General features: G+C 40.6%; 1 protein-coding gene and 1 non-coding gene across 3 annotated transcripts in view; one reads left to right on the top strand and one right to left on the bottom strand.

The window, feature by feature from the left end:
* Nucleotides 1–15019, top strand: part of Slco5a1 (solute carrier organic anion transporter family member 5A1) — a 129698-nt gene that overhangs the window by 12567 nt on the left and 102112 nt on the right. The gene's annotated exons all lie outside the window — the stretch shown is intronic.
* LOC143382410 (small nucleolar RNA U13) lies at nucleotides 6681–6784 on the bottom strand. The gene has a single exon (XR_013088971.1). It is a non-coding gene; the product is annotated as a small nucleolar RNA U13 (small nucleolar RNA).

Below are 15019 nucleotides of genomic sequence, written 5' to 3'. Positions count from 1 at the left end.
GGACATCTCTGGATTTCAGGTTTTGCATTTGTGAACAGATGGAACTGAATTAGCGGGTCTCAAGGATCTTCTTAGAAATCTATGTGACTTCTTCTAGACCTCCTGAGTTATAAATGTGGATTATACCATATGTGAGGTAGTTGAATCTTGTGGCTAACCCAGAGCTTGGATCTCAGTTCTGCCCTGGCCAGTGGTATAAACCAGGGCAGGTTCTGTGACCTCTCTATGCCTTTATTGGCACAGAGATCAAAGTGAGCCATTGTGAGTTAAGGGTGCAATGTTTTTAAGACAGTGCTTGGCTTACCATATGATTAAACACTCAAAAATGTGGGCTGTCATTACTTTAATCATAGAGCCAGTGGCTCATCATTACTCCCAGCTACTTGGGAGGCTGAGGCAGGAGAATCACAAGTTTGAGGCTAGGCTCTGCAATTTAATGAGACTGTGTCTCAAAGTAAAAGAAAAAAAAAAGAAGAAGAAGAAAAAAAGCTGGGGATGTAACTCAGGGATAGAACACTTTCCTAGCGTGTGGGAGGTCTTGGGTTCAGTTCCAAGTGGCCACTCCCCCACCGCCCCCCAATTAATCCTGATGAGGAAGAGAGTGGTGTTAGCTTTCATTGCAGCTGGCAGGTACAACTCTTCTTGTGGCTTTTCTGAATGGGTTGGCTGACCCACAAGCTGAATTTAATGTACCTGTGTTGACCACACCTGCTAAGGATGCTGTGTGTCCAGCTGACTCTGAGCCAGAAGGTACAAGCCTTGTGGCTCTCATTGCATTAGGGTGTTCTTGCCTGGGTGGCCCCTCTTCTGCAGGCATCCGTCACCCCCATCCCCAGTGATGCATGGAGTCTGTTTTTCATTGTGCCTGGGGTATCTGATGATATCCTCACTCCAAATGAAGAGTTCTCCTGGGGAGAAAGAAGACAAAGTTTCAGGTTATAAATAGCTTCCTAACGAGATGCTCTTGCTATGGGCTTCTGATAATTATGATGGGAGCTGTTGGCTATAATCAAGTTTAATTGCTAAGGAGCATAGAGAGTTAGCCCTAAACACATAAGCTCATGGGCTGTTTTTATGCATTTTCTATCCTATGCAAGACTTACAATTCTTGGACTAGGTCTCTAATCAGCAAAATCTGATTGCATGAGAGTAATTCCAGAACCTTTGTGGTTCCTGGGATCTGTCTGCGACTTCATGGGTAATCCACCCCCTGCTATGTTGCTTCATTTGGTTTATTATGAATGGGATTACATAAAGAAGCAGAGGGTCAAGGGCCTACAAATAAAATGAGCCTTCTTGCTTCATGTCTCTCTTAGAGGGTGCATGGTCCGTGTTTGGTCACATGAGCATCTGTGTGTATTAGAGTTGAGGGTATAGAAGACGAAATAAAACGAGTGGAAGAAATAGCTGTAAAACATTTTTGGACTGTCCTCTAGAAATGTGACTCAATCTCACCATAGCTGGAGTAGTAATTTCAAAATTTCTTCTAATTCTTATATTTTTCAAGGTCAAATAATAATTTATAGATTATCGTGAAAGCCTCTTATTCCTCCTTCTTTGTCTAACTTTAGTCAGTTTATTGCCCATTCACTGGTGATCCATTCAGACTTTACATGGACAGAGAAAAGAACTTAAGTCTAAGAAATCAATTTTTTTTTCCTATTTAATTACTCTTATAAAAGGGTTTGCTTAAAGGGTTTGAAAGTGATGTCTGAAATAGAGTTTGGATTCCTATCGATGACCCTTATGATTCATGCCATGATGTTAGTGCCTCGCATTTGCTGAGGCTGGCTTTGAATTCAGGATCCTCCTGTCTCAGCCTCCCAAGCCAGGGATTGCAGGCCTGTGCCACCGTACCAGCTCCATGATGTCTCTTTACAGCAAGTTCTCAGTGTTTGTAATGATTTGGCTTTCTTCTGTCTGGTACAGGACCCCACCAGCTCACTTCCTACTCATGGTTAAGGCTACAGGTAACTCTAATAGCACCTTTCAAGGGTCTCATATAATCTCTGGAGATGCCACTGCCTATCTCAGTTGTCCACTGCTGGCTGTCCTAGTCTCTCTGCCCTCCTCACAATTATGCTCACCGCCTAGAGCCTTACTTCCTGTTCCCTGCCCAGTCCCTGAGGATTCTATTGAGCTGCTTCCTTGGATCATAACTGTGACTTTTCCAGGCTGCTGAATGTTGCTTTCTGTTGCCTTGACCTGCAGCTTGGCTGGGACCACTATGTGCAGTGGCTTCTCAAGCTCTCAGACCCCCTCCTGGGTGTACATCCCTGGAACCCCCCTGTCCTGGTGTGGAGTTCAGACAGGTAAACCACACTCACGTACTTCACTGTACACAGCGTAATCCGTGGTGGGGGTCATCTTGTGTTTGTAGTTGGTGAACCCTCCTGTTCAGGCATAGCCCGATATTAATGAGATTTGTGATCCTGGGCATGAGTTATCTGTGAGTCAGTCACTGGAGTGGTGTCCCACATTGCGCTGCTCTGCGCTTGTCCTGTCAGCTTGCAGATGATGCTGCTGATTGCCAGAAGAAGGGGAATAGGAGCAATGCTCAGCCTTCTCATTGCAAAGACAAATCTGCACTCTCATTCCCCAACCTTCCATATATCTCAATATGTGGAAGATAGCATAACAATAACAGTGATAATAATAATTAACATGGCATAATAATGATGGTGTGATAATTATAATTAACATCTTATAGATAACTCTGGGAAGGCAGTGTGTTTGAATATTCTGACCAAGTTGATATTAAGTGATTCAAATGATTCTATGTCTTTTCACATTTTCTTTTGGCAAATCTGACTACATTCTGATAGATGGCTTGTTCTTTTTTTTTATTTTTAAAAATGTCGAGACAGGGTCTTACAAAGTTCCCCAGGCTGGCCTTAAGCTTTCAATCCTACTGTTTCACTCTTGTTGCTGGGATTACAAGCGTGCACCACTATGCCCAGTTCTATCCCTTTTTATTTTTTAAAAAGTTTATATGCCAAACAAAATGTTCACACTTGTATTAGTGGCAGTTATATTTAAGATAAAAAAGTGTTGATGTCCCTTTAGATATTTAAAAGATAAATTGTCAATCTATATGAGTTATTGACCTAAAAAGTACAGGTTGATTATTGTACATTTTATTTAATCAGTTGATTTCAGATGATGTTGACTTATTTTTGAATCTGTAAGTTTGCCTTGTTTTAAGAAAAATGGATAAGGCAAACATAAAAACTTAGAATCCATAATTTTTTAAAAAAGGTATTTTTTAGTTGCCAATGTATTTTTTACTTTATTTGGTTATTTATGTATGGTGCTGAGGATCAAACCCAGGGCCTCACACATACCAGGCAAGTGCTCTACCACTGAGCCACAACCCCAGTCTCAGAATCCATTATTTTTTGAGGGTGGGAAGATAAAGTGAATTCTTTCTTTTGAGATGGGGTCTTACTATGTTGCCTAGGCTAGCCTGGAATTTCTGGGCTGAAGGAATCCTCCTCAGCCTCAGCCTCTCTAGCAGCTAGGGCTACAAGCATGTGCCACCACTCCAAGCTTGAAAAGTGAATTTCTAATATTGCAATAAAGTTGTTTGCTTTACTCTGAATTTTTTTTAGGTAAGATAAGTAAAATTTATACTTTGTATGAGCTCTTAAGGGATTATCTATCCGTTAATGTATATTTAAATTCTGGGTATTTATTCTCACTGATCACAAAATTGGGCCAATAAATGACTTTCTCCTCTTTGATTTTACTTCTCCTTTTTTTTTTTTTTTTAATTTGGCATCATCTGGGATTTTAATTTGAGGGCTATTAATCCTTTCATCAATGTCACACTTCAAACTTACTACCGAATCTGTGGGCTCCCACTGGGACTTTCCCTACCTCCTAGAACATTATTGGTTGATTATTACCCTTTGCTTTAATTTACTCCTACTGATTTAAAGTCTTTTGACTGCTCTAATGTGAGTCAATCTGAATTAATGTTTCAGAGAAGACCCTGGGAGGCCTACAGCCAAATGCTTTCTGAGGTTACTATGTCTGCTAATTTACTCAATAAAACCCCACTTTTTTCTCCCTTCTAAAATGGCCAGATATTTTATTGCTGGTTTTATTACCTAATTTGTTATGATCCTTTCTTTTGTGAGATTTTCATTAGACATGCTTTTTTTTTTTGGTATCAATATAATTAGGAAAATTCACTGGTTTCTTTAAAAGAAATTAACTGCCAGTGTGCTAATAGGTAGCAACCAATTCCCCTTGTTCCTTTGTACAACACAAACCTACTGTTGTGATAACATAATTTTTCCGGATATCGAGCAATTATATCAAAGGCTGTGTTAACAAAGTACTGCTACTCCCTAATGGATGACTTTCTAATTTCATTATTGTTCTCCTGCTGGTTTTTTTTTTTTGGGGGGGGGTGCTGGGAATTGAACCCAAGGCCTTGTGCATGTGAGGCAAGCACTCTACCAACTGAGCTATATCTCTAGCCCCTAATTTCATTATTGTTAAAATCAGATTTTTAATGACTGGTGTTCAGTCATTTTAATGTGATTATTATGTTTTTATCCATTTAATTGCAGAATTTCTTCTTTTTAGATATCCCTTTTAGTTTCTTATAGATTATTTAGGTTAGAGCAAACTCCTGATATTTAATTCATTAGCCTTCCCTCTGTACTCCAAGTTTCAACTGAATGTGCTTTTCTTTTCTTTCTGGCTAAAGATGCTTTTACTAGCAGTTTTTTTGAGAAGTTGCTTCATAACTAAATAGTCTTCCCATTGTATCATGCGTCTTCTTTTTACTAGAATTTATGATGCTAGAATTTTCTACCGAATTTCCATTTGCCCACCCTCTGTGAGTTACTTGTTTCTTTGTTAAAGGAATAGAATGTGTTCGAGGTTTTTTTCTGTCCTCAGGGGTTTATGTTTCCGAATTGCACAGTTGCTTCTCACACAAATAAACATGACTTTGAGATACAGGTGCTGACTCTTCTTGATATTAATAAGCTGAAGCCAAGTTTTGATATTCTCTGAAAGGGGGAGGGTAGTATGAGACAGTGGAAAGGGAGTGGAGGTGGAGTCTGAGGCCCCAGCCTTGGTATTAGACTCGCTTCTGCCACTTGCTTCTCTGAGACCTTGAGACACTTATATTCTGGTTTATTTCATCAACTTGGAAATAGCGACTTATGCTCCACCTGTATTATACACATGGCAATAAGATAAAATGAGATTCATGGTAACCATGTGTTTTCATTTATCAAGGATGATGCATGTTTGCTCTGAGCTGTATGCTGGGGTGTGGCAGGAACAGGATGGGCTTCATGGAAATTACAGACTTCCAGGGATGGACAAACCACAGATAAGTAACTGATAAATAATTACATAGCAGGGACAGTGCTACAAATGAAATCGTGTAGCGTTGCCTTTGGGGAAGGGATGCTTAGACAGGAAGATCCTTAAGAGGAAACAATACGTGAGCCAAGGCTGAAAGGACCTTTGAGAACTGGTCATGCTGGTCCATGATTCTGATGTAGCAAGCCGCAGAGTGGAACATCAGAATCACCTGAGGAGCATCCTTCAAAATGCAGACTCCTGGGACCACTCTGGGAGGTCTAATTTGGTAGATTGTGATCAAGTCCTACAATATATACTTTATAAAAGCTTCATTTATGATCTCATTGATCTGTCAGGTTTGGAAATGATTGTCCTGCAGAAATCCTAGCCAGAGACAAGTTTCTGTTCAAAGGAGGGACTGTGGCTTCTTTTATTTTGCTTCTCATCTGCCATGAGTAGCTCCTCTACATTTTTCAAACTTCTGTGATATAGAGCCCTGGGCCTCTCAGTTCTGTTTTGGAACTGGTTCTCGTTTCTCAGTAGGTGTATTAAATGAGGGAAACTGGTGTATAACACTGCATGCTACGTTGATTGTTTTTTTTTTTTTTTTTTTTTTGGTATCAGAGATTGAACCAAGGGATGCTTAACCCCTGAGCCACAGCCTCAGCCCCTTTTGGTATTTTATTTAGAGACAGGTCCTCAATAAGTTGCTGAGGCTGGCTTTGAACTTGCAATGCTTCTGCCTCCGCCTCCTGAGCCACTAGGATTATAGGAGTGCGCCCCTGTGCCCAACTGCTAAGTTTGATTGTTGTGGGTTGAGTTCAAAACCTAAAGGCATTTTGAAACTTTATGTCTATGGGAAATTTCATGAAAATGAGCACCAATATTCTTCACACTAGAATTTATTGTGTCTCTGCCTTCTGCCTAGTTGTAATATAATTTAAATATATTTAGCATATAATTATTATATTTGAGTGATTTGAGCTATGGAACTAGAAATAGCTCTTTTCTTGGGGTCGTGGGGGTCTATCAAAAGCCAATTTGTGTCTTGGGGAAAAGGAACCAGGAGGTGCTTTCTCTTGGGAGTTTCTGGGAAGCTGGTGGCAGTATATTTGAGAACATGGAGTAGTTACTGGGACTTACCAGTGAGAGTTTCATTTTTTCTTTCTTTCTTTTGTTTGCTTTAGAAATCCTCTTGTTCCAAGTTGTATTTTAGAAAGGTTGGTTGCGAGCAGTCCAGCAGTATAGGCGGTGGCTAGCGACAAGTAATCTTTTGGAACACAACTTGTCAATTTGTGCTTCAATAGATAATGTCCTGAATACTGATTCTTGTAACCACACCACCTCCACATCAGAAGGCTGATGTGCTGACTTTATATCATGGTTTCAGGGAGGAACATCTTGCACAATGGCATGAAAACCCAATGGCCACGACTGTGAACCAGGACAGGATCCTGAGTAGTGGCTCTTGGGTTTTGGCTTGTGCACTCAACCAAACTCCAAGGTTTGGTTGTCACCTTTTCTGCCCGATGATTGATCCCTGTGGTTGGACCAGAGCTTGAGTGACAACCGTTATTCTCTGGTGAGGAGAAGTTAGCATCCGGAAATGAACACATTTCTCTTAGCAAAGCCATGAGTGACCAGGAGGGCTCACCTTAAAGTCAGAAATGTCAAGGTTTCTATGCAGGACGGGTGAGGACCTCCTGGAGGGGACTCTGACAGACAGACTCACTTTCCTTCTGCCTGAGATGCCTCGATTTTATTCCAGCACGTTTTAGCCAGCTTTTTCACTGCTCTGACTAAAAGATCTGACCAGAACAATTGTTGAGGAGAAAGAGTTTATTTGAAGGCTCATGGTTTCCAAGGTCTCAGTCCATAGACAGCCAGCTCCATTCTTCAGGGCTCCCGCTGAGACAGAACATCATGGCGGAAGAATGTGGCAGAGGGAAGCAGCTCACATGATGATTAGAAAGAAGAGAGACAGAGAGCATTCCACTTGCAAGACATACCCCAAAGCCATGCCCCCAATGCCCCACATCCTCTAGTCACACCCTACCTGCTTTTTGTTACCACTCAATTGATCCCACCAGGTTATTAATTCCCTGATTGGGTTAAGGCTCTCATAACCCAATCATTTCCCCTCTGAACCCTTTTGCATTGTCTCAATTGTGAGCTTTTGGGAGACACTTTGCATCCAAATCATAACACAGCACTAATATCATACTTCTCCCCGAGGAAGGGTGGGGTGTAGCCTCCTACCTGGGGTGCTGGTGACCATAGAACAGATCATCCCCTTCCCTTGCTTTCCTTTGGCATGTGAAGAGGTGCACCTTGCAAAAGACATTCACGAGTACTGAGACAGAACATCAGGAAATAAACGCAGAAAATACAAGAAACCCATGGCTTGCTTGATTTTTTAAGGTGTAGATCTTGGAACCTATCAGAAATGTTTTGCTTCCAAACCTGATTGCATCTTTCATCCCTTTCTTAGGAATTTTCTTTTTCTTGGGATAGGGTCTTGCTATGAAGCTGAGGCCGGCCTCAAATCACAATCCTCTTGTCTCAAGCTCTGAGTTGCTGTGATTACAGGTATGAGCCCCTGTGCCCAGTTTCTTTTTTGGGAATTTTAATGTCTAGTCCCAGAGGACTGTTGAGAGTCTTATGTATTCCTGGCCAGACTTGAACTTTCACCGGGTCTCTGACCTGCTTCTGCAAGGAAGATACTGGAGTGTCTCCTGATCAACCACCCCCCTCCTTTCTATTATCAAGATTCCAGCTCCTCAAATTACCCCCTAGCTGCTCATGCAAATTTCTACCTCTCACCTCTCTTCTCAATAGGAAGATCAGGAGGTGAGCTTGGGATCTACCTGACTGGTGGAATTCCTTGAGAACCAAAAGGATGATCTTTCAACTTGAGTTTTGGATATCACTAAACCCAGGGACAAACCAAAGATGTGAGATGGCAGATTCTGGAGGTTTGGCCAGGGAGGATGCAGAAATGTTGAAGTCCCAGTCTTACTCTTTTATTAAAACTAGAGATTATCTCAGGAGATGAAATACACACAAATAAGATGACAGCAGCACAAGCCAGTGCTGCTTCTGTTGCTGGTGGCCAGTCCTGTCATTGATGCTGTCAAACTCCCAAGAGGGACCCAGCTTGTTACCTGGCATGGTAGTTGCTGCTGCCTTGACTTTCCCTTGTTTGAGGGGCAGGAGTGGGCTGGGCCAGAAAGGTGTGATGGAAATGGAGATTATGGGGAAATGTGAAAAACAGAGCAGAGCATCTTTCTTCAAGAACATGGCAGTGTGCTTGGGCCAGGATGTCAAAAGCCTTACAAGGCACTGTGACTTGTAAACAATCCTTATGCCCCAGGCTTTTGGTATTCCATGTGCTTGCTTGCTTGACATTTTCCAGTATTTTTTTTATATCAAAGATTATCTTATTGTCCATTTTCAGTCAACAGAAAGTAAAAGTAGATAAAAATGAGTGCATACAACATATCCTCCAGATTATTCCCCAACATTAAAATTAACTTGAGTTTTCTGCAGTATTATTGGGAATATAAACAAGTGATTAATTCATGATGAGAAAGCTTTGTGTGTAAGTGTGTGTGTGTGTGTGTGTGTGTGTGTGTGTGTGTCTGTTTCTTATTTTGGATGAATGTAACCTTCATTAGAGAGTTTTAATTTGAGGGTAACTGAGTTTTCTTAGTCATAGCAGATGGTAAAATGGCCCTCAAGTGTGTTGGGGTAGCTGTTAAGCTGATTAATTCTCAGTGGGACATTGTGTGTTAATTAGAGCTTTGTTGTTACTGGAGGGGCAAGTGGTATGTTGTCATATAATATAATCTTAAGACCCTAAGGAAACTTGAGAAATTAGTCCATCTCCCTGTGAAATGCTCAAAGCACCTTAAGAGAATTGCTCATTAATAACAGAACTCTAGACTTTTATGGGCTGGATTTATCTTAAAGATGATTTATACCAGTGGTTCTGAAATACTGGTGAGCATCAGAATCACCTGGAGGTTCCAACCCACATTGCTGGGCCCAGTCCTGTGGGTCTGTTCAGTAGGTCAAGGGTGGGGCCTGAGAAGTGGCATTTCTAATGAGTGCATTTCTGCTGTCTTGGTATGGCAGCAACGCTCCATGTTCTACAGAACACTGGTTTCATGGACTGCAGTCATTGGTCTATTCATCCATTGACTGAACAAACATTTAGTGCACTCCTATTCCCAGTGTTTCAGGAGCTGGGTGTATAGTGATGCACAGGACAAAGTTCTTGTCTCTAGGAGCCTCTATTTTAGTGCAAGAGGCAGACAGTACATCATGTGATATTGAATGAGGGCTATAAAGACAAAGAAAAAGAAAAAGTAGAACCCCTTGTAGGAGAGTGGTGGTCAGGGAAGATTGCTTTGAAGAGTCAAGCCCCTTAGGGAGAGACGGTAGGTCTAAGAGCCAGGAGTGGGAAGATTCCGGGGTGTGTTTGAACTCTGGAGGAAGGAATCTCATCTTACTGGAAGTAGAAGGAAAAGAGGAGGGAGAGTGGTCAGAGAAGGTACAGAACATTAATAAGAGTCACACACAAAAAACGTTCCTCTGGCCAAATGAGTTCAGGAAATTCTATTCTCAACATCAAACTTTTTCTTTAGCCTTTTGTATTAGTCTATTTTCTATTGCTATAACAAATCCTCGGGTAACATAACGAAAAGAGATTTATTTAGCTGAAAGCTTTGGAAGCTGAAAACTCAAACTACATGCTCCAGCTCTGGCCAGGGCCCCTCTTGGCTGCATCACTTCATGGCAGATGGCATGGTGGGCGTGTGTGTGAGAGGGAGAGGTCACATGATGAGACAGAAAACTGGAGCCCTGCTGGGTTTCAGTGAGAACTATGTTAATCCCTTCCAAGGGCAGTGCCTCCAGTGACATAACAATCTCCCTGTCGCCACACTGAGGACCACGTTTCCAACACAGGAATCTGAGGGGACAAAGTATACCCAAATTATAGTATTTTTTTTTGTGTGTGTGCTGATCTCTATTGTTAAACTTCAGGAGAGGAATAAAATACTTAGTTTTCTCAAATTTACATGACCACAAAGCTTTTAAACCCCACAATCATCTCAGAGATTAGTATTCTTTGAAACCCACTTGGGAAATTGACGCAGTGGGTCTTACTCCCCGACTTGCTAGCTGAAGAAACTGAAGACGAGAGAAATTATTGATTTGTCCAAAGTGTTCAGGCTTGAGGTGACACAGGCGATAGAAAGTACACTGGGTTTGAAGGTTGGAAGACTAGGTTTGTGGCTTTGCTCTAATGGTTTGTTTATGTGGGACCTGGCCACATTGCCCGAATTAAACTGTTCTCTAAGGGAGAGAGTGACTCTGGATGAATGACTACTGATTTTGTCATTTTTTTTTTTTTTTTTGACTGTGGAGTCTGTGTTAGCTAAACTAGAAGAAAATGTTGAAAGATGTGCATAAATATATTCATCAGATGCCACCATCTAGGTTATTTGTTGCTTGCAAATGCATACACTTCCCAGACAAGTAATTAAAATAAAATCTGTCAGAGAAATGTAAAACTCTAAATCATAAAATGTTGGTAAAGAAAATAAGAAATGTATAAAGACTAGGATCTATGGTAATGTACTTTGCAGCAAAATATTTTATCATAGATTTCCATTTTCATGAAGTGCATAGTTGATTAAAATACAAACAGTACATCTCAGAACAAGTGAAATTTCTTTTTCAAGTGTGCTGTCTAAGGAATTGTTGGCAGAATAGTAATAATAATAAAAAAAAATCTCTTGGGATTTAGTCTTTTTTTTTTTTTTTTTTTGTATCAGGTATTAGGACCCAATACCTGATACAAAAAAACAAAACAAAACAAAAAAAAAACAAAAACAAAAAACAAAACAAAACAAAAAAAACTTAACCACTGAGCCACATCCCTGGCCTTTTTACTTTTCTTTCTTTCATTTTTTTTTTTTTTTCTTTTTTGAGACAGGGTCTTGTTAAGTTGTTTAGGGCTTTCTTAAGTTACTGAGGCTGGCCTTGAACTTGGGATCCTTCTACCTGGGAGGATTGCTGGGTCTTCTTGTTCACTGGCTTCTTTTAAATCCTTTCCTTAGTGATGCCAAACTCTTAAAAAAGCAGTTTGTATATCTTTGCTCAAACACTTTCTGGGGCTCCTCAGGTTCCTCCTTATTAAGGATAAAATCCAATTTCCTGCCTTGACGTTGAAGGTTGTCCACATTTACTCTTCCGCTTCTATTCCAAATAATCCACTCTTTATCTTATTTCTGGTCTTTCCCTCCAGTTTTGTATATGAGTGCCTTTGCTTTCCTGCCCTTCCTCAAGATCTTGCTTAAATATATGCAATACTACCCTTATTCATTTGGTCATTAATCAGCACTGGCTTGTGATTTTTCTGGTATTGATTTGGCACTAATCCATGTATTTAAACATTTTATGTGTGTAACTCCTTTCCTTAACTAAAATTATAATGTTTCTGAGAGTATTTACATGTTTTTCTTCCTTCATTTTGCTTTTTCTGTACTGGGATTGAATTCAGGGCCTTGCATATTCTAGGCAAGCACTCCACCACTGAGCTATATCCCCAGCCCTTTTATTTTATTTTGAGACAGGTTCTTGCTACGTTTCTGAGGCTGGCCTTGAACTTGTAATCTTCCTGCTTCTGCCTCCTCACTATCTGGGATTACAGATGTGCCCACTGTGCTGTGCTTAGGGTGTTTACATTCCTAATACCCCTGTGCTCTGTGGAAGAAGATGGGTAATAGATGGGATATTTATAATATTTGATAAAAATAGATCCTAGACTCACAAGACTTCCATTTTTTTTAAAGAAAGGTAAAGATAGAATTTCAGTTTAGATATTTTCCTTGATGACTTTATTTTTGACTTTACTATTTATAATGTTGTTTATCCTGATAGTCTGAGCTTCCTTTAATAGTCATATCGATATTTGCTTGAATATCTCTTAAAGTAAGCCTTCGGTAATTCACTTATTAGAGAAGGTCATTAAATTGTTGAGTATTGAATTTTTAAAATGAAATAAACTTCATCTAGTAAATGCCCAGTGACAGATACAATTCTTCTGTTGTTAATGACCCAGATGCCGTCACACGGGGCTGTGAGCTCCTTGAGGGAAGTTGCCATTTCTCAGTCATTGCCATGATTCCTGTCCCTAACAGAGACTTTACACTTGGGGTGCTCTGCATATGTCAAAGGAAAAGGAGCAGAGCCGCAGGTTTAGAAGGACGGGGACACTACATCTCAGACAATTTTTAATGCATTGAATATATGTTATTAATGAAATTTTTTTCTTATAAGTGAACATAGGACAATAGTTAATGGCTGTAATTTAATAATATAATAGAAAAAAAAAAAACCTCTCACATCCTGACTCAGCACATGCATGCGTTAGCTTTGTAGCATCTACTGGTGCTAAAGTGTCTGCTGCCATTCTGGTTTTGCAGAGGTTTCCTGTTTCCTTTTCTCTGTCCCTGCAGAGCGATCATGCTGGGCTGGCTATGTGCAGGTTCTTGTCCCCAGTTTCTGTGTCCTTGAAACTTACCCTGGGACACCCAAGGCTGGCCCTCTCCACAGGGTGATGGGGCCCAGCAGGTGAGGAATAATTGGCAAGTTGATGAAATCCGAGGAACTTCGGGGTGTGGGGCTGGTGGGAAGGGCAGAGAAAGCCTCACCTCTGTACCCTGTGATGGCCCGCAGAACAGGGAAGAACAGGGATGGCCTGTCCCTTTGTTCCTTCTTACATGATGTAAGTAAGTGACAGTGGAAGGGAGCACCCTGACATAATGGCGGACATGCCATCAACCCGGTTCTCTTTGACTCCCCTGAAGTCCTGCCTCAGCCTCCTTCTCTCGGTTTCTACTTGGCAGTTGCTGCTCAGGCCTCCTGGGCTGCAGTCGTATGTACCATGCCTCAGAAGTCAAAGGGCTTCTTTCACTTGTCCCCCGCCAGCAGATCTTCATCCTCAGTGTCCTTGAGCACCTCCTGATGATACCTCCAGGGACATAAACTTAATTGTCTTTCAACTTCCAGGATGATTCCCCAGTGGCTTGCTTTTTTTTTTTTTTTTTTGATCACATGCTCAGCACTACATTTTTTTTTTTTTTTGTAAATGGCATTTAAAACATCTTCTGTTACACTGATTTTTAAAATTTTTTTAGTTGTAGATGGACACAATACCTTTATTTTATTTGTTTTATTTTTATGTGGTGCTGGGGATTGAACCCAGTATCTCACGCATGCTAGGCAAATGCTCTACCACTGAGCCACAACCCCAGCCCTCATACTTTTTTTTTTTTTGAACAGTCTCATCATAATTATTAAATAAAAGGACAAAAGAGAAGTCAACAATATGCAGACACACTTGCTTCTGTACATTAGCAGAGGGCAACTGTGCTGTATGGTGGCAAAGAAGGCTCTGGGGCTGAGGTGCTCTGTTAGGTCTTAGGCCAATTTCTTTCTTTTTGGGTACTGGGGATTGAACTCAGGGGCACTTGATCACTAAGCCACATCCCCAGCACTATTTTGTATTTTATTTAGAGACAGGGTCTCACTGAGTTGCTTAGCGCCTTGCTCTTGCTGAAGCTGGCTTTGAACTTGCAATCCTCCTGCCTCAGCCTCCTGAGCTGCTGGGATTACAGCCATGCATTGCAGCGCCTGGCTCAGGTCAATTTCTACTGTTAGAGAACAAACAATATTTCTTGGGGGATGGACTTACATACGGAGTTCTGAAATAGATTATTGTGTGTGCAAATAAATAAATATATTTGGGACGATTTCAGAGACAGATAGTATTTGGATGAATCAATATGGTGTGTGGCATTCCTAAACATAGTAGGCATGTAGCCTGGAACCATAACAAATGATTTGCCCTCAAATCCTTGCTTTAGGCTCTGCTTCTGGGGAAACAACCAGGGTTTTCCCATAGCCAGGACGTTCATTTTTGTGAGAAGATAATTTTAGATTATACTAAAACAACGAATCTAGTTAGAATGCTTCCCTTGTTCTGCAATTAAGATGCACAGTAGGAAAGCATCTTACTTAAAGAATAAAATGCTCATGCATTATGTTATCATAATATCTAATTCATTGTTTGAACTAAATGAATATTAAAAATGATAATTATATGTGTAATTAGTTTATACCAAGGTTGTTAGAAAGAATTGTTCACGGGGGATATAGGGCCTTGTTATTGTATCATTCTAGCCTCATGTATTATAATGTTTGTGACTCTTGGTTGTATGTTTATAAAAACCTCACCAGATATAATTTGGGTTGGCAATTTTCAAGTGGAGTTGGCATGGTTTGTATGAGAACAAAGTCAACTGATGAGGGTAAATGTAGATAAAACCGTGAGAAACCGTTCATTTAAGCTGCTGATGGGGATCGTGGACCAGGACAGGTAATGAGATTTGTAAAGATCTCTGTATCATAATTCTATACCCAGCAAATTACTGTGCAATTCAAAACCAACACCTGAACCCTTCCACGGTGTTTTATTTTTATCAAATCAAGTTTTTCCTTGTATTGCTAGTCAGAGTAGCCACAAATTTCAAAATTATGAGAAGAGGTGTAGACATTTCCTAAAAAAGCAAAATTGCCTCAGCGGAATGATAGTCAATATAATTTTGGTCCAAGG

This window comes from Callospermophilus lateralis, chromosome 16 (assembly GCF_048772815.1).
Source record: "Callospermophilus lateralis isolate mCalLat2 chromosome 16, mCalLat2.hap1, whole genome shotgun sequence".
NCBI classification, from domain to species: Eukaryota; Metazoa; Chordata; class Mammalia; order Rodentia; family Sciuridae; genus Callospermophilus; species Callospermophilus lateralis.
Note: the sequence above shows the minus strand (reverse complement) of the source record. Positions and strands in the feature narration are given on the sequence as shown.